The following is a 25,646-nucleotide window of genomic DNA, read 5'->3' on the forward strand; positions in this document are numbered from 1 at the left end:
CGATTTGTCCTTCCGATTTGACCGGCAAACCGCTTGATCCGTTGAAGCTAAGTATTTCCGATCCTCATCTTCAATGAAGTTCTAAAAAGTTAGAACAATACCCATCCAAAAATTTTAGATCTACAAAAAATTGACTATGAAGCTTGAACAATCACTTGAGATTCTTGATAGATCTAAAAACACACACCATAAAAACATAAAAACATAAACTTTCAAGCAAAAAAACACTAAAATCCACACCGAAAAAGCTATTAAACGGATAAATTTATTGAAATAAGGCTTAAGTTTATAAAAGATTAAACTTTTATGGGCGGAGAGGAGGCGATTTCCGATTGAGATCGGAAAATCACCTCCTCCCACCCTTTAAGAGATGAAGTAGAGAGGAAGTTGTTTAGAGAGAAGGGAGAGAAATTTTTTTTTGAGAGAGAGTCATTACCATTATAATTTCCAATTAATTTGTTTATATCAATGTGTAGGGTTTGAGGTCAATTGCTCTTTGACTTCACTTTCTTCTTCCTTCTCTCATCTTCACCCTCTTACTATACCTCACTCTGCAACCTAACCTTAAAAAGAACCTTGTTATCTCTTTTTCATGGCCTTTTGAGATTTAGTTCCAATTTTTGATTAATTTTATTCATGTAAAATTACAATTAAAACCAAAAATAAGAAACAAAATTAGAGACGGTTCTCATGACCTGCCCACCGATGAACCCCTACCTAACCGACATACTAGAAAAACGTCAAGCTGAGCCATCGCCGACAACTCCGCGTTCGGCGCCGATGCGGCATTGATAGACCGACTTCCGAAGAGGGAGATAGTAGCAAGTCACACGATAATGGTGGTGACCCATCTCAGAAACATTACCCAGACATGTCATCGGCGAAGCAACCGTCGTCGCCTCCTCTGAATCTGCGACTTCTTCTTCGCCGTTGTTGTTACCTCCTTTTGTTGTCTGCCGTTGAATATGTCATATTGTAGTGACGTAATTTGTTGCTGCCGGTGAGGAGGTGAGGTGATTTTTGTTGCTGCCGGTGGAGAGGAGAAGAACTGATGTAGTATATGCAATTTCAGGACACGTGTAGGCATAGAAGAGAAAGCGTGGTGATGAAAATAAACGAAGAAAAAATATAATTTAGTAATAAAAATGGAAAGATGTAAACATCATAAGAAAAATTGTACCGCGTGAAAACTGGGCTCAGATTTAGCCTTTTCCTGTAATATTCTCTTATTTTTTTAATATTAAAAGTTAAATTTTGAAATTCTGAAAAATAATTTGCTCATTACAGAGTTAATTTATAAATTCAACTAAAAATTAAAACAACTTTATTAATTAAAGAAAAGGTTAAAATGCATCGAAATATTGAAATTAGACTATTATAACAAAAAAATAAAACTTTTAGATAAAATTATAATAACCCAGAAAGATAAAATATTATTACTATTAGGCCTATTTTAAACTTATTTTTTTAAGATCAGCGGAATTATCCAAAGCAGTTGCAGCTGTGAGGTACTCAGAAAACTGACTGAACCACTCATGATGTCCTAAAACGGAACAGGCATTCTGCGTGATTTGCAGAACCTCTCACGAAAATAAACAAAACATTACATAACTATTTTTTTTCCCAACAAACCAAAGAGACTTTTATAAAGAGAATAAAACTGCTTACAATAGACACAAAACCCATCATCTAATTACACCCAGCAATCAATATTAGCTCCATCAGATCTATGCTGAAATTTGCTAAAAACAGAAAATCTAATCTTTTTAAAGACATCATCTGCCCTAGGCCTAATACCAGAGAAAATAACTATGTCCCTCTCACACCAGATACAGTAAACAGAAGAACAGAAAGCAATACGCCTCACTCTATTACTAGCATTCCTGCCACCATACTTCCTGGAAAACCAGCTGATCTCTCTGCACCAAATAAGAGGAGGCCTATTAACTCTGCAAGCAGCAAGAACTCTCTTCCAGATATCACCAGAGAAAACACAATAAAAAAAAGATGCTTAACAGTTTCAGTGCAGCTATTGCAAAAGACACAATTTGGATTATCCACGGAATCCCATCTGAATAACTTATCTTTAGTATTTAGACCATTGTGAATTGCCATCCAAGTTATAAAACTATGCATGGGGATAATAGGAGCTTTCCATATAAGATTAGACCAAGACACAAGATGAGTAGTAGGAACCAAACTATCCCAAGCAGCTTTGATAGAAAAATTCTTATGCTTATCAGGTTTGAATAGAACTTTATCATCTTCAGCACAATTGGAAGTAAAATTGCTATGTAAAAAGTCCCAAGCTTGCAAAGTGGTCTCATCCATAGCATCAAGAGCCATTTCTAAACAAATCAGAGACTTTAGCATTTTTTGGGATATCCGCATCAATAATATCCACTCCTGTAAAAACTTCTAAGATAGATTTCCCATTCACCCAAGGATCGAACCAGAAAAGAGTGTTTTTGCCATTCCCAACTTTAGACTCAAAAAGCTCCTTTGCCGAACTCCTGATCTTCACCAAATTTCTCCAACTCCAGGATGCCTTATAAGGCTTAGTAATGCCCCAATAACTAAGCTTCTTCAGCTTATTTTGAATCACCCAAATAGCCCATAAAGAGCACTTATCAGTAAGGAGGAACCAGACTTGCTTCAAGACAACAGGTTTATTCCACATGTCTACTTTTTTAATACTCAGACCACCTTCCTTTTTTTTGCCACAAACAACTTTCCAAGAGATGCCACCATATTTCCTGCCATTAGAATTGCCTCTCCAGAGAAAAGACCTCCAAATCTTTTCAATTTCTTGGGTAACAGTCTTTGGAAGAATGAATATTTGGCACCAATAGGAGTGGAGACTCATAAGCACATAATTGATAAGCTGGAGCCTGCCCGCATATGAAAGGAATTTAAAATTCCATGAAGAAATACGACCGGTAATTCTTTGGATTAAAACTTGACTGTCTTCTTTTGTGAGCCTTCTGGAAATAAGAGGCATGCACAAGTACTTGACAGGGAGATCCCCTTCAGCAAAGCCCACGATATTCAAAATAATCTGCCTATTCTGATCAGAGACATTACAAAAGAAAATAGAACTCTTTTCATTGTTAACATTCAGCCCAGAGACTACCTGAAAATGGGATAAAGCTTCCTTCATACTACTGACAGATAGAGCATCTCCATGACAAAAGAGAAACAAATCGCCAGCAAAACAAAGATGGTTTAATTTCAAATTTTTGCAACCTTTATGAAACTTGAACGTACTCCTTCTTCCAATAAAACTCAAATATCTAGATAAGTACTCCATTACTAAAACAAAGAGAACAGGGGATAGGGGGTCTCCTTATCTTAGAACCCTCTCACCTTTGAAATACCCAAATAAAGCTCCATTAATAGCCACAGAATAGGTAGGGGTTCTCACACAAAGCATAACCCAATAATTGAATCTTCTAGGGAGTTGCAGACCAAGTACCACTTCTTCAAGAGAATCCCACTCAATGGAATCATAGGCCTTCCTTAGGTCAACTTTCATGACATAGCTAGCAAGACCCTTATCACAATGATAATCATGGACTAATTTATGAGCAAGCAAAACATTGTCTATAATTCTTCTACCCGGAATGAAAGCACATTGACTGGGATTAACAATAAGACCAACACAGATACTCAATGTAATACCCCAAAATATTTTAAGATAATTACGTTGTGCCACGTGTCGTAGATTCCGATAAATTAAATTGAGAAGAATTTAATTTAATTATATTGGGAATTTTGAATAAATTTTAATAAGTTAGTTAGCGGGATTTAAGGATTTAACTTCGAAAATTAATATAAAATAAATTATAAATCCCGTAACGACAATTATTTCGCCAAAGTCCGCGAAATAATTTATAGTATTTGTGGTAAAAGTTTCGAGTCAAGCGGAGACCGTTTGAAATTTGGACGCGGATAGGTTTTGAGCTAAATTGCAACTTTTGAAAAGTTTCAAGGACCAAAGTACAATTTAGCCAATATATATATATATATATATATATATATATATATATATATATATATATATATATATATATAAAGTGAAAGGAAAGAAGGATCCTGTAATACCCCGTACGTTTGACGTTGCCGAAGTGAGCAACGCAATTTAAATTAATAGTCAGAGCGACTAGAAAAAGGAGTTAGCGAAGGAATTTCAATATTTGTAATGCCTAAATTAATTAAACGGGACGAAGGAAAAATTGGAATTAAAAGTAAGATTAAGTCCCCGAAAAATTAGAAAATGGAATTTTATTGCCCGAAAAATATTAAATAAATATATTATTGACGGGAATCAGTAATTAAGAAAATAATATTGATAATTTGGGTATCAATATTCATAAAAGAAAAATAAGGACGACAAAGTGACGAAAATCGTTGTTTTCGCTCAAATTGGAAAATTAAGCGTTTTAGCCAAAATTTGGCAAAATCGATTAGCGGAGTCTAAATAGTGAGTTGGCGGAAGAGTATTATTTATTTGGACATAAATAATACAAAATTTATCGAGATTTAACGATTGAGTGATTTTTGAACTAAATTGGACGAAATAAAGTTACGAATCAAATCGTGAGGAGGTGGCAAATTCAAGGATGAAAGTGTAACTTTTGTTATAAATATATAAGACCATTATTTGACTTTTAAAATCAGAATATTCAGATATCAAATTCAGCTCTCAACCTCCATCTTCATCAACCTTAGAAACCTAAACACATAAAAATTTCAAATAGCCATAACTCCCTCATTTTAACTCGGAATTGATCGATTCTTGCGGCCACGGAACGAGCACGAGGTCCTCTATCATTCAAGCCCAGAAAATCAAGGTAAAAAATCACGACTTGGAGTTAGGGTTAGGAGCTGTAATTTTCGGGATTTGATGATAATAGTGGTGATGATGAATTTGAGCTTAGAATTGATGATTTTGGCATATAATTGTTTGATAAAACTGAGTTTAATCGATCAATAGGAGATGAGATGAGAGTTGTGTTTTGTGATATGTGTGTGAGGGTTTGAGATGGCTGGCCGGAGGTGGGTGTGATGCCCGGACCTGCTGGACATGGCAGTCCAGCAGGCGCACCACCGTGCTGAATACACGGTGGTGTTGAGCTGCCACGGGCAGCAGCTCTGGTGCGTTGCACCAGAGCATAAACAGCCCTCCCCCTTGATAAAACAGGGGAGGGCGATGGTGAAAGGGAAAGGGCTGATCCGACCCTTTCCCGAGGTCCAAACGATGCGAAATTTTGACGAAAACGTCAAGCTACGTAGCTAGTGTGGTTTGGACATAAAATATATTTGAAAATGGATAAAAGGGACTAAGGTTTTATTGAATGATATTGGATGGATATAATATGTTCAAGGGCTATTTTAAACATTTAAATTGTTAAGAAATAGAGATATGAGTTAAGCGTTTTACGTTTAACACGTAAGCTTAAAATTGACGCAAAATGCGTAGTTTACATAAAATGCCATAAGGTCGGGTTTAAAAGCTAAAGTGGTTTATGGTTAACATAACCATCAAGAATATATTGGATAAAGATTTTAATAATTGAATTTAAGTTATACGTATTTAAAATGATTAAATACATTATCGGTTTTAAATAAAACCGTTGAAGCTTAAACGCTAAAGTTAATATTAAAAGAATATCAAACTTAAAGATTGAAATAAAATTAAAGAGGGTATTGACCTAAAACTATAAATTAGGTCTATGAATATTATTTATACGTTTATTAGATTTAAACGTATTTAGTGGTGATTGTGCTATAGGCATCGACAAACTACGGACTTGACGATTTTGGCTAAGGGGTTCGGCCAAGACAAGGGAATCGCAAAAGAATTGGAATAGCAAGTAGTGAGTATATTTTACTCACTCTTATTATCGTATTAAAAACTATTTTATATATATACTATATAAATATTATTATTACTAAATGCATCGCATAAATTGTATAGTTTGACTTGATTGAATTGTTCTTGTTGGTTTGGATAATATTTGAATTGTTGTTTATAGGTTGACTTGTTTGATATATGAATTGTATTACTTTGCTTATGATTTTCCAATGTGAGTTTGTATATGATCCGAAGAAACGAGCTACCTATTGGGCGTCAATAGGCCGTGTGATCACCGGTGTTTATGAAAGTCTAGATATTCGTACATAGATACGTTTGATATGAGCTCATTAAATGTTGATCATATTTATAATTATGAAATGGAATATGTTTGGGTATCGGAAAGGAGGATTATAATTGTGGCAGATACGAGGTAACTCGGTCGAACTATCTCGGGACCCGTATCTGGTGGGTAACTCGGTTGAACTATCTCGGGACCCACAACTTGGGATTAAGTAGTGGCATGATGTAACTCGGTTGAATTATCTCGGGACTATGCCACGTGGTAGCGGGTAACTCGGTCGAACTATCTCGGGATCCGGCCACTCGGACGATATGATTCGAATATGATACGGATTAGGAGAGGTTAAGGGGTTTAAGATTAAGGTTTCGATCGGATCAAATACTTGTCTTAAGTGAATTGGTTGCAATCGCTGTGATTGTATATGTTGGAATTGTTTGAAAATATGATTGTATATATATATTTTAAAATGTTTTAAATGCGATGCTTATTTTGATAATATGGTAAGTAAAGTATAACTCACTCAGCTTAAGCTGACCCCGTGGTTTTTAAACATTTCAGGTACCTAGACTTGGAGACTAAAAGTCCATCAATTTGCCGGAAGTTTGTTTAGCTATGTACAGTCCGACTTCCGCGACCGCTGCAGTAGTACATTGTGTGACCAGTCATGACCTAGGACAATATTATAGTTTTGGAAAATGTTTATAACAATGTTAGATATACATAGTCAGTGTTTATAAAATGGCTAGTAATGTTTTCATAATTAAATGCTTCCGTGTTATAACATAATTGCGAAAAATTTATAGTGAATTTCAGGCTTGCTACGGGATTCGGAACTACAATTCCCATTCCCTAGCGCTGGTCGCGGCCCTCGATTTTGGGTCGTGACAAAGTTGGTATCAGAGCAGTTGGTCCAGTTACCACTGCCAGTCTTTGAAAAGTGTCTGTTGACCCTAAGTACCTAGGAACTACTGCAGCGTATAGAGTGGAGCCTTATTGACTATATGTGTTTGATTGAAATGTTTGTGTCGTTTTGCTTTAATATGCGATAGATTTGATTCACGTGTTCACGTGAATAGTATAAGTTGTGTGTTGCATATTTCATATGGTTAATTGCTTTGTTTTGCTATATGATTGATCGTAATTGTGTTTGATCGATATGGTGTGCATATAATAAATAGTATATCGTGTAGGCATTGCCTATAGAAATAGATTATGATAAATTGTGTTTATTAGGATTTATCCTATGCATAGTTTATAGTATAACAATTGAACAAAAAATACATAAAACACATAAAATACATATATCGTCAAACGTAATTCCTAATATTACGTTTTATTTATTGAGAAGGATGGTAAGTGATTAGCAAACAAAGATCATTGTGAAGAATCAATATGTATGCCTAAGGGCTACGAGATACAAGTATGTGATCGAAAAGATGGATCGTAAAGATAAACGGAGATTAGAAGATATAGAGTGGGATGTTTGATTTAAAGTGTTGAAGAAGAATAGTTTTGGTTGCGAAACACTTAGGCAAGTGTTAGCAGACGATAAAACTTTCAATATCAAAATCATAATAAACTCCAATAAAAAAATAATAAAAGCCAATAATGTCGCAGAGTGTGTAATCTGGAGGGACTTACGGTTTGCAAAAGATATGAAGATATTATGTTTTTAACAGTGCAATTGTGCTCAGACATTGCATATGGCCAATCATAATCACGTTAGCAATGCATACAGTTTTTGTACAAAAAATGTTTTTTTTCAAAATATAGGTCATGTATCATATTTGTACAACGATGAAAGAAAACGTGATTTTATCGAGCAACTCTTTAGTGATGAGAGATGTCATCACTCTGAGCCACAATTATACTAAAGTTTTCAAAGCGATTTGAAATCAAATGAAAAGTTTGAAATGGCCGGCCAAACCAATCAAAGATGATTGGAAATTTTGTTTTGTTTTGTAAGAGAACTCCGATGTAAAGCCCTGCGACAATAATAAAAATGTGAACGTATGTGATGAAATGCATCCCAATAAAAGAATTGAGCCTAAATAATAAATAAAACGTTATGGAATCGATCAAGATGAGCAGTAAGAGGTGTCGATGAGATACCTATGATTGTACTTACAAAAGGGTAAGACGGAGAGAAAGTAAGAAGTGTAAAATGAAAAGAATAAAACGTAAAGACCCGAAGAGAATACGGGACACGAGTAGTATTGAGAAGAACTGGATAATACGCGTTTAACGCTTAATATTTGATTAGAGTAAACGAAGATAGGAAAAAAAATATGGTATCAAAACTCGATTATTACTAATCGAAATTAATGGATGTAAGTAGAGGGTATTGTATAAATTGAATTTGGATAATTCAATCAAGGCATGGTTAAATTAAATTTGTTGTCTTTAAACCTCAAGAGTGAGTGAAAAACACGAAATTAAAGGAAGGATAAAAGTGTTGACATAGTGTCAACTTTAAGGACGTTTTTGGAAGTCAAGGAAATCTCGAAAATAGGTCGAGTCTTAATGAAAGTTGTAGACGAGATGATAAAATATGGGAATGCTGAATTAAATTCAGCTTAAGACATTTTTAGACGATTGGTTTATCGACTTAAACAGCGGCCTAAAGGACTTGCAAGTGCAATTCCAAAGCTACCTCATGGAAGCAATTTCAGCACAAGTTTTCGACATCGTCGAGAATTATATTGAACTTGATGTTCAAATGAAATTTGAAGATGGCATTAAGGACTATAAGACTGTCAACTTTGTTTAACAAACGAGCTACTCGACAAAAGCAATTTTAAGGGTCAAAGTTGACCAGAAGAGCAATTTTGGATTAGTTAAAAATAACTTAAAACATTAAGTTATTCAATTAAATTGTTCTAAATTAATCAAATTAAGATTTTGATTAATAAATGAAAGATATTATAAGGACGTTTAAAAGTTGTATCAACTACGATACGAGAGAAATACGACGTTTGAAGTACTGCGGAGGAGCGACAACTACGCATGACAGAAATCACGAAGAAAAACGTATAAGAAGATAGTAGAAAGTTTACCTAAGAAGGTACTTAAAGTATTGGAAAATTCGAGGACGAATTTTTATAAGGGGGGAAGAATGTAATACCCCGTACGTTTGACGTTGCCGAAGTGAGCAACGCAATTTAAATTAATAGTCAGAGCGACTAGAAAAAGGAGTTAGCGAAGGAATTTCAATATTTGTAATGCCTAAATTAATTAAACGGGACGAAGGAAAAATTGGAATTAAAAGTAAGATTAAGTCCCCGAAAAATTAGAAAATGGAATTTTATTGCCCGAAAAATATTAAATAAATATATTATTGACGGGAATCAGTAATTAAGAAAATAATATTGATAATTTGGGTATCAATATTCATAAAAGAAAAATAAGGACGACAAAGTGACGAAAATCGTTGTTTTCGCTCAAATTGGAAAATTAAGCGTTTTAGCCAAAATTTGGCAAAATCGATTAGCGGAGTCTAAATAGTGAGTTGGCGGAAGAGTATTATTTATTTGGACATAAATAATACGAAATTTATCGAGATTTAACGATTGAGTGATTTTTGAACTAAATTGGACGAAATAAAGTTACGAATCAAATCGTGAGGAGGTGGCAAATTCAAGGATGAAAGTGTAACTTTTGTTATAAATATATAAGACCATTATTTGACTTTTAAAATCAGAATATTCAGATATCAAATTCAGCTCTCAACCTCCATCTTCATCAACCTTAGAAACCTAAACACATAAAAATTTCAAATAGCCATAACTCCCTCATTTTAACTCGGAATTGATCGATTCTTGCGGCCACGGAACGAGCACGAGGTCCTCTATCATTCAAGCCCAGAAAATCAAGGTAAAAAATCACGACTTGGAGTTAGGGTTAGGAGCTGTAATTTTCGGGATTTGATGATAATAGTGGTGATGATGAATTTGAGCTTAGAATTGATGATTTTGGCATATAATTGTTTGATAAAACTGAGTTTAATCGATCAATAGGAGATGAGATGAGAGTTGTGTTTTGTGATATGTGTGTGAGGGTTTGAGATGGCTGGCCGGAGGTGGGTGTGATGCCCGGACCTGCTGGACATGGCAGTCCAGCAGGCGCACCACCGTGCTGAATACACGGTGGTGTTGAGCTGCCACGGGCAGCAGCTCTGGTGCGTTGCACCAGAGCATAAACAGCCCTCCCCCTTGATAAAACAGGGGAGGGCGATGGTGAAAGGGAAAGGGCTGATCCGACCCTTTCCCGAGGTCCAAACGATGCGAAATTTTGACGAAAACGTCAAGCTACGTAGCTAGTGTGGTTTGGACATAAAATATGTTTGAAAATGGATAAAAGGGACTAAGGTTTTATTGAATGATATTGGATGGATATAATATGTTCAAGGGCTATTTTAAACATTTAAATTGTTAAGAAATAGAGATATGAGTTAAGCGTTTTACGTTTAACACGTAAGCTTAAAATTGACGCAAAATGCGTAGTTTACATAAAATGCCATAAGGTCGGGTTTAAAAGCTAAAGTGGTTTATGGTTAACATAACCATCAAGAATATATTGGATAAAGATTTTAATAATTGAATTTAAGTTATACGTATTTAAAATGATTAAATACATTATCGGTTTTAAATAAAACCGTTGAAGCTTAAACGCTAAAGTTAATATTAAAAGAATATCAAACTTAAAGATTGAAATAAAATTAAAGAGGGTATTGACCTAAAACTATAAATTAGGTCTATGAATATTATTTATACGTTTATTAGATTTAAACGTATTTAGTGGTGATTGTGCTATAGGCATCGACAAACTACGGACTTGACGATTTTGGCTAAGGGGTTCGGCCAAGACAAGGGAATCGCAAAAGAATTGGAATAGCAAGTAGTGAGTATATTTTACTCACTCTTATTATCGTATTAAAAACTATTTTATATATATACTATATAAATATTATTATTACTAAATGCATCGCATAAATTGTATAGTTTGACTTGATTGAATTGTTCTTGTTGGTTTGGATAATATTTGAATTGTTGTTTATAGGTTGACTTGTTTGATATATGAATTGTATTACTTTGCTTATGATTTTCCAATGTGAGTTTGTATATGATCCGAAGAAACGAGCTACCTATTGGGCGTCAATAGGCCGTGTGATCACCGGTGTTTATGAAAGTCTAGATATTCGTACATAGATACGTTTGATATGAGCTCATTAAATGTTGATCATATTTATAATTATGAAATGGAATATGTTTGGGTATCGGAAAGGAGGATTATAATTGTGGCAGATACGAGGTAACTCGGTCGAACTATCTCGGGACCCGTATCTGGTGGGTAACTCGGTTGAACTATCTCGGGACCCACAACTTGGGATTAAGTAGTGGCATGATGTAACTCGGTTGAATTATCTCGGGACTATGCCACGTGGTAGCGGGTAACTCGGTCGAACTATCTCGGGATCCGGCCACTCGGACGATATGATTCGAATATGATACGGATTAGGAGAGGTTAAGGGGTTTAAGATTAAGGTTTCGATCGGATCAAATACTTGTCTTAAGTGAATTGGTTGCAATCGCTGTGATTGTATATGTTGGAATTGTTTGAAAATGTGATTGTATATATATATTTTAAAATGTTTTAAATGCGATGCTTATTTTGATAATATGGTAAGTAAAGTATAACTCACTCAGCTTAAGCTGACCCCGTGGTTTTTAAACATTTCAGGTACCTAGACTTGGAGACTAAAAGTCCATCAATTTGCTGGAAGTTTGTTTAGCTATGTACAGTCCGACTTCCGCGACCGCTGCAGTAGTACATTGTGTGACCAGTCATGACCTAGGACAATATTATAGTTTTGGAAAATGTTTATAACAATGTTAGATATACATAGTCAGTGTTTATAAAATGGCTAGTAATGTTTTCATAATTAAATGCTTCCGTGTTATAACATAATTGCGAAAAATTTATAGTGAATTTCAGGCTTGCTACGGGATTCGGAACTACAATTCCCATTCCCTAGCGCCGGTCGCGGCCCTCGATTTTGGGTCGTGACAGATCCAGATCATTACTATCGCTTCATCTCTTTCTTTCCTTCTCTTTCGACGATCACGTACGGTTCGTCGCGCGGTTTCCGTTTCTCGTCCGTTTTCGACGTTTAATAACTAGAATCGATCGTATTCCGAAGGGCAATCACGGTAAGCAAGTCGTTTTTCCGTTTATTTGGGTATAATTGATGGAAAAATGATTTGAAAATTAGGTTACGGCGAATCCGTATCGCGATTACGTATTCGATTCGTTTTACACGTTTTTATTGTGTTTTTGGATGGATTTAGATGTTGTTTTCGTAACGGATACGTTTGGAAGTGTCTCGAGCATGTCGGAATGAGTTTTGAGCGGTTTTATGCCAATTTGGGCCTGCTGCCCTCGTCTGCACGACGTGCCAATGTTTGGCGCGACGTGCCAATGTTTGGCGCGACGTGCCAATGTTTGGCGCGACGTGCCAAAGCTAGCACGGCGTGCCAAGCCCGTATTGAAGCTTTTTGATGATCCCCTAACCTAATATCGACCTCCGGACTCTGAAAATGCGAGATTCGGACGTCAAACGAGTAAATTATGACTAGTTGGTTGGAATGAGATAGTTTATGGATATCAATTGGTTTCATTAAGAAAACCTATATTCTCTATTGAGAATTAAATTGAAAAGTGTAAAGAAACGAAAGGAGAATGATTCGTTTATCGAAAAAGATTACGTTTGAAGCACGACGGCTTATGTTTTGTGTCTTGTCGTGTCTCGCGTCTAGAGTCAATCTTAGAATAGGATTCTGATGTGAGTCAAATGTTATGAAATTGTTTTAGATCCAGCGAGGCAAGAAGCAGCTGGACCAGGAGCTCGGGAAGCTTGACGTTTCTAAGCCCCGACGCATTTTTGGATAAGCATTTTCTGTGAGTTTATACGATTTGCTTTTAAAGTATTTATTTAAGCGATTACTTGATATTGCTTTGCGTTTATTTTGCATGTTTATAGTGCGAAATCTTTATATGAATTGCATATACGCTTGATTTGAAACCAGTATTGATCCGATGGAACGTGCTACCTATTGAGCGGCAATAAGATTGTGTGATCACCAGTTTCGATTTGATACAGCTGTGAATACGATTAAGAACACGAATTTCGAAGTTAGATGTATGACTGTGATACGAGAGTGAACTCGGTTACAGTGTAACCTGAGCCCCGTATCTAGTGGGTTGGACCCACCACTGGAATTAAGAGAATTGTCGCGACTGACGTGGTAGAGTGTGAATACTCCCGGGTCAGACTATTGGATAAGTTTTCCTCTGAGTACATACGTTTAGCATGTTCGAGGATTAGGGTTTCAATAGGATCCTGTACTTGGCTGCATATGATTGATTGCGGTTTTATGTTTTATTTGAATACTTATTAGTAAATGTATGAACTCACTCAGTATATCCCCATATACTGACCCCTCACAGATTTCCTTTCAGGATAAAGACGCTTTGAAGCAACGGACTTCTATCCTACTTCCAGAAGTCTATATTTTTGAAAGTATGTAAAGAAACAGTACTTTACTCTTAGAGCTGCAGTAGATAAGTATTTTGCAAGTCAGCTTGTAATGTATAGTTTTCTGTAAATATAACTTTAATATTTTGAAGTTTTAAATGTTTTACGCTAGCTGCGTTTTGATATTTGAGATTGCCAGAGGATGTGTATGCCTGACATGTATGATTCTGCATGACACGTGTTTATGTATGTCATGCATGACGTTTATGTTTCGCAAAAAATTATTTTACGTTTTTAGGCTTGCTACGGGTTTCGGAGCAACCACTCTCATTCCCTAGCGCCGGTCTCGGCCCTGAGATTGGGTCGTGACACTCAATCTAGTAGCAATGATCTTAGTGATACATTTGAGTAAGACATTACAACAAGCTATAGGGCGATAATCGTATAAGCTATTAGGGGAGGCAATTTTAGGAATTATAGACAGTATTATCATTTAACTGCATAAGAAGCTTACCAGACTGGAAAAATTCCCGAACAGCTTTAATAACATCAGAACCCACTATAGACCAATTTCTCTGAAAGAAGAGACTGGAAAATCCATCGGGACCAGGGGCTTTGTCGCCGTGAATAGAGAACATAACAGTCTTCACATCTTCTGGAGAAACATTGGCAGTTAACATAGTAGAACTAATATCATCCAGCTTAGAGCCACAATCAATAATGGAAGGATCAAGGTGGTTTCTATTAGAACTGGAGACACCCAAAAGATTCTTGTAGTAATCTACCATAGGATTACTAATATCAGTTTCATTTAACAACACAGGTGGAGTGTGATTCTAGGGGGCCGTTTGGTTCGCCATAAAAAGGTGGGGGGGGGGGGGGGGAATGGAAATGGATACGGGAATGATTCCCATTGTTTGTGTTTGTTTTGTCAAATAGTACTAGGGAATGGGAATGTGATTACTCCCTCAATGCGAATCACCCATTCCCCCTTACCCCATGAGAATGGACTTTTGGGAATGGGAATCAAAATTTTACAAAATATTTTAATAATAAATGTATAATTATTAAAAAACTATTTTTAAATATATATTATAAAAAATATACTAAAATAATAAAAAAAAAACTTTTTTACTATTTTTTTTAAAATAATTTCTTATAATTTTTTTAATTTTTTCAAAAATAATTTTTTAAAATAATTTTTTAATTTTTTTAATAATTTTTTTAATTTTTTCGAAAATATTTTTTTAATCTTTTAATTTTTTAATTTTTTAATTTTTTTTAATTTTTTTTATTTTTTTTATATAAAAGAATATTTAAAAAAATACGTATTTTTTATTAAATTTTATCCATTCCCATTCTTACACTAGTTTTGAACCAAACAAAAAATGAAAACAATCATTCCCATTCCCAACCTTGACCAAACGGCCCCGAGGTGTTTCTTACTTTATTAGATCTAGGTTCTAGATGTACTTAATTCTAGATAATTCTAGACATAGAAAAGACTAGAGAAGTAGAGACCAAGGGAGTAGGTCGGTGATTTCATAACATAAGCAAGGACGTTTTATGATTCAAGGCATAGCTGGATTTTTTCCAAGGTTTCTACTGGGCAAAGGATATAAAGCAACCACTACTTCATTTGGTTTGGGTTTCGGTTATTGGTTTGCCCCTATACTTGTGGTCATCAGAGATTTTTATGAAGATTGGTGATTCTATCGTAGAAGCAGTCTCAATAGATATTGGTGAACGTCTAGATTTAGGACATGTCCTTATTTTGATCTCTTGTCGTTTCATAAACCATTCAATAGAAATTCGTATTGGTGAGATATCCCGCATTATTCATGTAACTGAATCCAATAAGCAAGTTTTGTTTGAGGATTCAAAATTGTCTCATCCATCAGAAGGATCTTTCAATGGTGAGTGTGGTTCTAAATTCTTTGGAGAATTTATTTCCTCCAACTACTAACGGCAAGGGTTTAAAATCTTAGTATGGTCGGAGTTCCTAAGATTGATAACTCGGCTTTTAACAGTATGTGGGATGGGAAGGAGTCTCCTTCGTTATTTCAGGTACACTTGTAAGAATTCAGCAGTTGAGGAGAGAAGGATTGCATACCGAACAGATGTCCTATATGCTGGAGAGGGTAATGATTTTGAGAAAACACAAGTTGTTGAATGGGGTAATGATTTTGAGAAAACACAAGTTGTTGAATGTTCAAGCAGTTCTAGTGTTAAGGATATTGTAGACGAAGTCAGAAGTATTAGACCTACTGGTTACAACGTAGGAATAAATATGGATAATGTGAACACTAATAATTCTGATTCTTATGAATTTATGGGAGAACCGTTGCTAATTCAAAGCACTGAAGGGGAATTAAATGGGGATTTTCCAATACGTAATCTTTTGCGTGATCTTTCGGAAGTAGCAACGGAGGTTAACACGGAAAATCATGCTATTAAGGAACGACGAGATGTGGCAGCAACTGTAGCAGCAACTGTGACAGCAGACTTGAGGTTCAAAATCAGGCTATGCCTGTAACTGTGTCAGCAGACAATGAGGTAGGCATAAATCATGTTTTACCTGCAACTTCAGTTCAGTGCTTTGCGGATCAGCGGGTTTTACCTGCATCTTTAAATACAGAAAACTCAAAGATGGTAGAGCAGGTTGTACATGTTTATTCTCATGCAGAAGTGGAAGATGTTGAGGATCATTCCGTGTTACACGTACTCACATGGAGAAGACTCCAGTTGAACAGCAGCTCGGTTTGAGTAATAAACCAGAATTGATAATGGTTGGAGAGCAGAAAATTGCAGGAACAGTTCAACAGGAAGTTGCGTTATCAGGTTCTGCAGTTCAGGAGCAGCAACCTTTGTTTAATTGTAATAGTGTGGAGAAGGAAAGCGCTAATACTTCAGGAAAAACAAAAACGACCAAGCGTCCGTTGAAGAAGGTGGGATTATTGGGGGATATTACTTCTCTAACGAACAGTCAAGTGGAATCTACGAATGAATTATCGAACTCAGATATTGCAAACATGTGCCATCAAAATATCACAATCAGAAAGAATACGGGATTTTCAACTCTCGAAGAAGAAGCAGGCAAAACATGGCAGATTGGGCACGATCTCAGTATTTTCAAAAGAGAAACGAGACCAGCTACGTTGAGAAAATTAACCCAGAACATGGCATTGAGTAAAATGAGACAGGTTTGAGTTTTTCGTTGATAAATCACCAAACTGAATCCGGGCTTTAACGACCTGCACACCACAAGCAAACAGAGGTCAGAAGGAACTCCGGTGGGGGTCACCGGACGTTCACTCCGACGCTCAAGTAAGGTTTTGAAGTAGAGGAAGAAGAAGAAGAGAAAAGAGTGTATTTTCAGTAGAGAAAAAGAAATTACCTAGGGTTTGTCCTTAAACCCTCTATTTATAGTTAGGGTTTAAGGACAAACCTGCCTTGCTGGCAGGCTGTGAGCCCAGTGGTCCCAAGAATCAGTTATGCTGACGTGGTAGAATATCCTTGCGGGTGGCACGGGTTGTTAGGCGTGTCAGAGGGAACATTCCTCACGTACCTGTCAGAAGATCTTCTGTGGTCCCAGGATCTGGTACACGAGTGAGCGCTCTCGGGCAGGACTTCGGAGCCCGGATAACTTGGGAGTCAAGTTATCATGGTTCCTGTATCCGAGAGCAGCTCAGAGCTCCGACCAGATGTTCCAGTCTGTCGGGCTCAGGAGCTCGGAGCTCGGCTTAGGTCTGAATTGGACATACTTCAGAGCTCGGGTGAGATTCTTGGTCCGACCTTATCAGGCATGATTGTCTCGGATGATGTTTGAATTCCCATCGATCCGGTGACCCCCCAAGTCATGCGTTCTATGGTTTCAAGAAGGTCGGCCATTGTTACCAGGTCGGTGAAATGCTTGACTTAGCGATGTTCGTTCCTGGCGAGGTTGCTTCGCCCCTACTGGTTGTGCTACGTTATCACTAGTCCCCCCCTAGTTTATCGGATATTTATGTCCGAGGTGGTGGGGTTCGCCGAAGTAATCTATCGCGTGAGCCTTGGTGTGTTTGTCTTGTTTTTGGGTGGTCTCTGACACCGAGCCGTTTGTCAGGAGGGATGGTGGGCTAAAATGGTATGTGAAAGGACGTGACTGTCGAGATGTCCTGTCTGACAGCTGTTGTAGCCGTTGTCTTATGTGGCGGTTGCTTGTTGTCTACTCTATGTCCACGTGTCTAGCAGTTAAAGCGTGAGCGCTTTTCCAGGGGACGTTTTGAGTGGGATGAGAGAGAAAATTAAAAGCGTGGCTTTTCATTTTCCCTCTCTTTTCAGTTGTAAGTTTTATTTTTCAAACCTTACAAAACTCTTCGTTTGCTTTCTTTCTTTTCATTTCTCCCTGAATTGTAAGAAAAGAAAAGGAAAGAAAAAGCTCTCTGTTCTTCGTCTTCACCAGAAAAGGAAAAGCTCTCTGTTCTTCGTCTTCTCCAGATTTCTTCGTTTTCTCCAGATTTCTTCGTTTCCCTGAGGTTTCTGTGTTTGCTGCGTGTGTCAAGTCTTCTTCTACATCTTTCCAGGAATCTTTCTGCATTTCTCTACAAGTAAGTGTCTTCTGTTTTCAATGATTTTGTTTTATTTTTCAAGCTTTTCATGTGTGTTTGATATGCTTGATTTCTGTTTTTGTGCAACGTTGCTTCGGAGAGTTTTGTTTCAAAAATGTTCGATCGTTGTTTATTTTCAATGTATATGTTATGAACTGTTTAATTGAATTCCATGATTTTGTTTTGTTGTTTGTGTTCTTCGTTTGGGAAAAGAATTTCCAGAAATCTGGAAATTCTTTACGGTGTTCTTCGTGTTCTGATGGTTTCACCCCTAGGAAATCTGTTTTGATTTGCAATTTCAAGTTTTAGTAAATTTGTCTTGTTTGTCTAGTGGAACTCGTCTCATCCGAGCTTGTTTCCCTGTCTTAGGTATGTCGGGTGACCCATCAGATCGCGAGAAGGGGGTGGGTTATGATGATGACAATGTGGGTATGGACGAGCCGTCTGCTGAGTTTTATGTGGTTCGTCCTCGACCTGATGAATCTGCCGAGGTGGGAGAGGTGGGGACCTCGGTACCTGCTGGCCCTTCCCGGAAAGGGAAAGAAAAGAGGAAAACTGTTGGTGATAAACCTGATGATCGGGACCTCAAGGCGTCGCGGTGTACCCTGGGTTTTTTGAGGGTCGTTCGAAAAGCTTTCGACATCCCACAGGAGTACGAGCTGTCACTGATTCCCGAGGGGAAGAGATTGAATGACGCTCCTCCCGAGAACACGATTATGCTCACCCTGGAGCATCTCCAGTCCGGCATCCGTTTTCCTATATCCGAGCAGTTCAAGAGGTTGAGCAACTACTTTGAAGTGCCGTTGTCCCAGGTTCATCCTAATGGAGTTCGGCACTATTCTTGTTTCTTGGAGCTGTGTCGACAGACTGGGGTGACCGACAGTATGCGAATCTTCTGCTGTATGTACCTGATGTCGCTGAAGGACCAGAGTCATTTCGCCTATCTGCGATTCCGGGGTGAGAGGAAAGACTTGGCCGGAGGACTGGTGTCGGGGATAACTGACTCCTTGAGGGACTTCAAGGAGGATTACTTTCAAGTGTCTCACCCTACTGCCTTCCAGGGGATGGTGACCACTTGGGTTGCTGAGTGTTATAAGCCCGACAAGTGGTTCCATACCCCTGGCCCCTTGGAGTGGGAGAGTATGTACAAGCTCCGGGATGCTGCTCCTGCTGGGGAGAAAGCCCAGGCTGACGACCTGTGCCCTAAACTCCTGTTTGATTACTGGAAGGGCACAGCCGCGGCTAGCGCTGGTCTGTTTGCTGTTTTCTCTTCTTTTTTGTTGTTATCTGTTATGTGAAGTGGTTGTTTACTGTTTGTGTTAAATTTTAACTTTGTTTATGTTTTGATGTGATTGCAGTGAATAGTCTGGACCCCGCCAAACTGATTGGGAAGAAAAGAAAAAGGCCCGCTGTCCGGGCTGCGACCCCTACAGTCCCGCGGGCTGCACCTGCTGTAAGCCCGGCTGTCCCCCGGCCTTCCCCTGCGGGCGAGGCTGCTGCTAAACCCAAGTCTCCGGAGGTTCCGGAAGGCGTTCAAGTGACGGGGTTGGATGCCATTCCACTCCGAGTTCAAAGGCCTGGCGAGGCGGAGTTTCCCCCTGCTGCTGAACCGAGAAGGGACGTTCCCTTCGTGGATCTGGACTCGTCTGAGACCGTGGTGGGACCTCGGCAACCCGAGGATGTTCCTCGACGGGCTGCTCCTGAAGCTGGGGGTCCTAGCGCCCGGGCTGTGGGATCTCGGATGCCGGATCTACCGGACGTGTCCTCGGATTCTAGCACGACCGCTTCCTGCCCTCAGGGGATAACTCGGGCAAGGTTTGCCGAGTGGGTTGGGCAGCACAACCCGGGCGTCCGAGTGTCTATTCACGAGCTGCCCATCGCTGGGGATATTGCTCGGGTAACCACGCTACCCGAGGACGAGGCCTACTATAAGACCTACAAGCCTGAGAACTTGCTGGCAACGGTCTCCGCTCTCTGTATCCAGGTAATCTCTTCGACTTTTTACTTTGTTTTACTTGCTTTATTTCCCTTGTTGTTTTAAATAACTTGCTGTTTGTTCTTTAGGCGGCTCAAATGTCTTACCGGGCTGACCGGCGTGCTAGTCAGAACGAGGACGACCTGCTCCTGGCCAAGAAGCTAATGTTATCGGAGGCGGCCAAAGCCCGGGATGCAGAGAAGAGGGCTAGCGAAGCCGAGCAAAGGGCCTTGGAGGCCGGACAAAAGGCTTCGGATGGGGCTTCGCTGGTAGCTCAGTTGGAGAGCAAGCTGAAGAACTCCGAGGATCGACGGTCGGAAGACCTGGAGATGCTGGAGAAGCTGAGGGGTGACATCAGTCGTCTAGAGACTGAGAAGGCTGCTGAGAAAGAAGATTTCTCCAAGCAGCTCGCTGATGTCACTCGTCGGAATGAGCTGGCCTCCAAGGGACTCCGGGATTCGGTGGAGGACCTGAAGCAGAAACTGGCTGAGGCCGAGAAGCGAGCCGAAAATGCTGAGGCCCAAGCCGCGGAAGGCACAGTCCGAGAAGAGAACTTATATGAGGACTTCCGGAAGATGCTGTATGTTGGCGAGGTCCAGGTGGGCGAGTTCGTGAGAGGTCGGTTCGGGGCTAATGTCGACGTCTCAGATTTTAAGCTGGACGTGCTTGAGTTGCACCGCCGTGCCAAGGAGCTGCCTGAAGATTACGACCTGCCAGCAGATATCGAAGATTATCTTGCTGATGATCAAGACCAGGGTCCGAGCTCCGATCCCCCTAGATAGTTTTATCTTAGATAGTTTTATCTTGTAAATTTTTAAACAATATTTTCTTTTTGTATTTTTGGAATATTGAGCCTCGAGCTCTCTTTTGTAAGTTTGAATATTTGTCTTTCGTATACACTTGTTTTTCTTGGATGAACTTTTCTTTTGCATATATACCATGACCTTTGCTTGTCTGAGTGCCTACGTTCTCTTTGTTATACTTGTGTTATTTCTTTGAATGATGTTTTTGTTTTCTATCTTTGAAAATTTTGGTTAAGTATGTGACAACACGTTTGCATACTTAACTCAGACTAGTTTCCGAGCTTGCTCCAGTAGTGTGGACTCTTCTCTAGCCTCTTGTTTTCATATGTTGGTTCTTGACTTAGGCGTGGGATTAAAAAATGCTAGGATAGGTTCTTAGTTATTCATAGGCCAAGTTTAAGCAAGTTGTTCGGCGTGGATTAGCCTATTGTCTGGGGACAACCCGAGGTTGTTGTTGCCCGGGATCGAGAATTGCTCGTAGTATGCAGGTGGCATCTAGCACGCTGGTGGCGTATAGCCCGTTGGTGGCACATAGCCCGTAGATGGTACATAGCCCGTAGGTGGCACGTAGCCCGCTGGTGGCGCACAGCCCGCTGGTGGCACATAGCCCGTGGATGGCACATAGCCCGGGGATGGCACATAGCCCGTGGATGGCACATAGCCCGTGGATGGCACATAGCCCGTGGATGGCACATAGCCCGTGGATGGCACATAGCCCGTGGATGGCACATAGCCCGTGGATGGCACATAGCCCGTGGATGGCACATAGCCCGTGGATGGCACATAGCCCGTGGATTTTTTACCGAGTAGAGTGCTCGGGTTTTGGAAAAGACATGAATTCTTTTTAATCTTTTTTATTCATTGAGGGGAAAAACTTGTGTTTGAGTTTTACAAAAGCCCAACTCAAACATAAGTGAAAAAACCCCTAGGTACCTCGAAAATGAAAACAAGTAACTACTGATAGTATTTCCGAAGAACCTGGGAGTTCCAAGTTCTCGGGAGCACTCTGCCCGACATGTGTGCTATTTTATAAGCTCCAGCTCGTCCGACCTCAGTGACTCGATAGGGGCCTTCCCAGTTAGGTTCGAGCTTTCCTACTCCAGCATTTCCCTTGGCAATGTCTGCCCGTCGGAGGACCAGATCGCCGACTTGGAAACTCAAGGGTTTAACTCTCTTGTTATGATACTTAGCCATTCTTTGCTTGTATGCTTCGATTCTTAGCGCTGCCTGTTCTCTTCGCTCTTCCAGCAGGTCTAAGCATAATTTCTGCTCTTCCTCGTTCTTAGCCTCATCGAAGAACTGGACCCTTAGAGTTGGCATCCCAATTTCCACCGGTATCATTGCCTCGCACCCATATGTTAGAGAAAACGGGGTGTCTCCTGTGCCTGCCCTTGGCGTGGTTCTGTAAGCCCAAATGACCTTCGGTAGCTCTTCCAGCCACTGTCTATCGAACTCCCCTAGCCTGGCCTTGAGCCCTTTTAGGATCGTCCGGTTGGTCACTTCAGTCATCCCATTGCTCTGCGGGTGAACTACTGATGTGAAGCGCAGGTCAATGTGCAAGTCGCTGCAAAATTCCTTGAAGGCTCGGCAGTTGAACTGCTTTCCGTTATCAGTTACCAACGCTCTGGGTATACCGAAACGACACACAATTTGTCTCCAGAAGAAATCTCGAATCCGAGCTTCCGTGATGGTGCTCACTGCCTCTACCTCGAGCCACTTAGTAAAGTGATCTACTGCCACTATCAAGAACTTTTTCTGCCCCGTGGTTGGCGTGAAAGGCCCCAGGATATCAATTCCCCATGTTGCAAATGGCCAAGGACTTGTAATAGGACACTGCTCTGTAGTAGGAGCATGTCGGATATTCTGGTGTCTCTGGCAGTTTTCACACTTCTTTACTATCTCCTCCGCTTGCTTAACCATCAGGGGCCAGTAGTAGCCCTGCAACACTGCTTTCTTGGCCAACATGCGAGGAGCTATGTGTGCCCCGCAAATACCCTCATGTATCTCTCTCAACACATACTCTCCTTCCTCAGCTGTCAAGCATCTCGACCACGGGTGGGTGAATGACTTTCTGTACAAGACTCCGTCGAGGAACGCGTAGTACGGAGCTTGTCGCAAGATTTTGTAGGCTTTATCTCTGTTTTCTGGCAGAGTTCCATCCATCAGGTAGTGGGCTATACCTTGCATCCAGTTTTCCAAAGGCTGAGTTAGAAAAATGGTTTCATAGTTGTCGATACTGGAATGCTTTTGAACAGAGAAATGGACTCCTGGTATCTTTTCGTTCACTGTTGCTGCTTTGGCCAATAAATCGGCCTCTTGATTTTCCAAACGAGGAACTTGCTCTATTACCCATTTTCCTCCGAGCTCCTGAATCTTGTTCAAGAAGAACTTGACTTTGTCCACGTATCTCCTCATTTCCGAATCCCGAGCTTCAAAAGTACCCAGAGTTTGACAAACGACTAACTGAGAATCGCTCCTTATCGTTACGTGTTCGGCTTTGACCACGTTTACCATTCTCAATCCGATCAACAGAGCCTCATACTCCGCGGCATTGTTGGATGCCGGGAAATCGAATTTTACCGAGCTTCGGAGTGTGACTCCGTGAGGGCCTTTCAAGACTACGCCTGCCCCCGATCCATCCAGATTTGATGCCCCGTCGACTTCTAAGACCCACCGTAGGAGTTGTTCGTCTGGTTCTTCAGGTTGGTCGCTTGCAGTGGTCTCAGCTATGAAATCTGCCAGTACTTGTGCTTTCAGAGCCGGTCTTGGTTCGTACCGGATGTCATATCCTCCCAGCTGGACCGACCAGCTGACTAGCCGTCCCGACATCTCTGGCCTCTGCAGCGCCTTTCTCAGAGGTTGGTTCGTACGTACTACAATGATGTGAGCCTCGAAATATCTCCTTAGTTTTTCCGCCGCCACCTTCAATGCCAAAGCAAATTTCTCAATTTTTGGGTATCTGACCTCCGGGCCTTTCAAGACCCTGCTGAGATAATAAACCGGGGTTTGCAGACCCTTATCCTCCTTCACCAGGACTGCCGCTGCTGTCTCGTCATTCACCGAGAGATACAAGTATAAGATTTCCCCAGGCTCAGGTCTACCCAACACCGGGGGTGTGCTGAGGTAAACCTTCAGCTCTTCAAAAGCTGTGTTACACTCCTCTGTCCACTTGAAATTCTTTGTATTCTTCAGGATTTTGAAAAATGGCAAACATCGTTTGGCCGAGCAACTCATGAATCTGCCCAACGCCGTTACTCTCCCGTTCAACTTTTGTACCTCCTTCACCGAGCTGGGTGCTTTCATGCTCATTACTGCCTCGATTTTCTCCGGGTTGGCCTCAATGCCCTTTTCCGAGATGAGGTGCCCTAGAAATTTCCCAGAGCGGACTGCGAAGACACATTTTTCTGGATTCAGCTTGAGGTTAAAACCCTTCAGCTTTTCAAAAGTTTCTGCCAGATCCGCTGCATGTTCCTCGATCCCTTTAGATTTCACGACTATGTCATCCACATAAACCTCGACATTCTTGCCCAGTTGATCTTTAAAAACATGATTCATGAGTCTTTGATAGGTTGCCCCAGCATTTTTTAAACCAAAAGGCATCTTCTTGTAGCAATAGGTCCCCAGATCCGTTGTGAAAGCTGTTTTTTCTTCGTCATCTTTACTCATCGGGATCTGGTGATATCCCTGCGAAGCATCTAAGAAGGCATAGACCGCAAACCCGCATGTTGCGTCCACCAGTTGGTCAATGTTTGGCAGAGGAAAACTGTCCTTTGGGCAGGCATTGTTTAGATCAGTGAAATCTATACAAAGCCTCCATCTACCGTTGGACTTCTTGATCAAGACTACGTTAGCCAGCCATTCAGGGTAGTCCACTTTCCTGATGAACCCGGCTTTCAAGAGCTTCTCCACTTCATCTCGGATGGCAATCTGTTTCTCTAGAGAGAAAGTTCTTTTCTTTTGCTTGACAGGCTTACATTTTGCATCCACGTTTAACTTGTGTGAGATGATATTAGGGTCTACCCCCCCAATATCCTCTGGCTTGTTAGTAAACTCCTCCACGTACTGTTTTATCCGAGCTATGATAGCCTCCCGGTGCTCGTCTGGCCAATCCACCCCCAGCTTTACATACATCTCAGATCCCTCTGTAAGTTCAATCGTTTCTAAGTTTTCTCGGGGTTTCTGAGCTTTTTTCTCTCTGATGAGCAGCTCGGGTGTATCGATGTTCATCGTTTCCACCGTGCTGCCCATAGTGGCCATGTAACATTGCCTGGACAGGGTTTGGTTTCCCCGGATAGTTATGACCTCGTTTTCCACTGGGATTTTCATCATCAAGTAACGAATACTAGTCACTGCACCTGTGCTATACAACATAGGTCTACCAAGAATACCATTATAAGCAAGAGGCATGTCAACTATCATGAACAGTGAACGTACCTTCCGTGTTGGTTCCGCCAGGATTCCCTCTGTTCCGTCCTCCTGAGGTATTTCGATGCCGAGCTCCAGATCCAGCTCGACCATGCCCTCTGGGGTGACCGGAGCTCCCCCCAGCCCCAGGAGAGGAATGTTCACAGGCTTGAGGTCAGT

The 25,646-nt window shown here is 40.2% G+C and overlaps 1 long non-coding RNA gene across 1 annotated transcript; it reads left to right on the plus strand.

Moving 5' to 3' along the window:
• The first annotated feature begins 4,578 nt into the window (after positions 1–4,578).
• On the plus strand, positions 4,579–7,244 carry LOC126686311 (uncharacterized). The gene is made up of 3 exons (XR_007643893.2): positions 4,579–4,853; positions 5,795–5,879; positions 6,720–7,244. It is a non-coding gene; the product is annotated as an uncharacterized LOC126686311 (long non-coding RNA).
• Positions 7,245–25,646: the final 18,402 nt, after the last annotated feature.

Source organism: Mercurialis annua, linkage group LG6 (assembly GCF_937616625.2).
Source record: "Mercurialis annua linkage group LG6, ddMerAnnu1.2, whole genome shotgun sequence".
Classification (NCBI taxonomy): domain Eukaryota; kingdom Viridiplantae; phylum Streptophyta; class Magnoliopsida; order Malpighiales; family Euphorbiaceae; genus Mercurialis; species Mercurialis annua.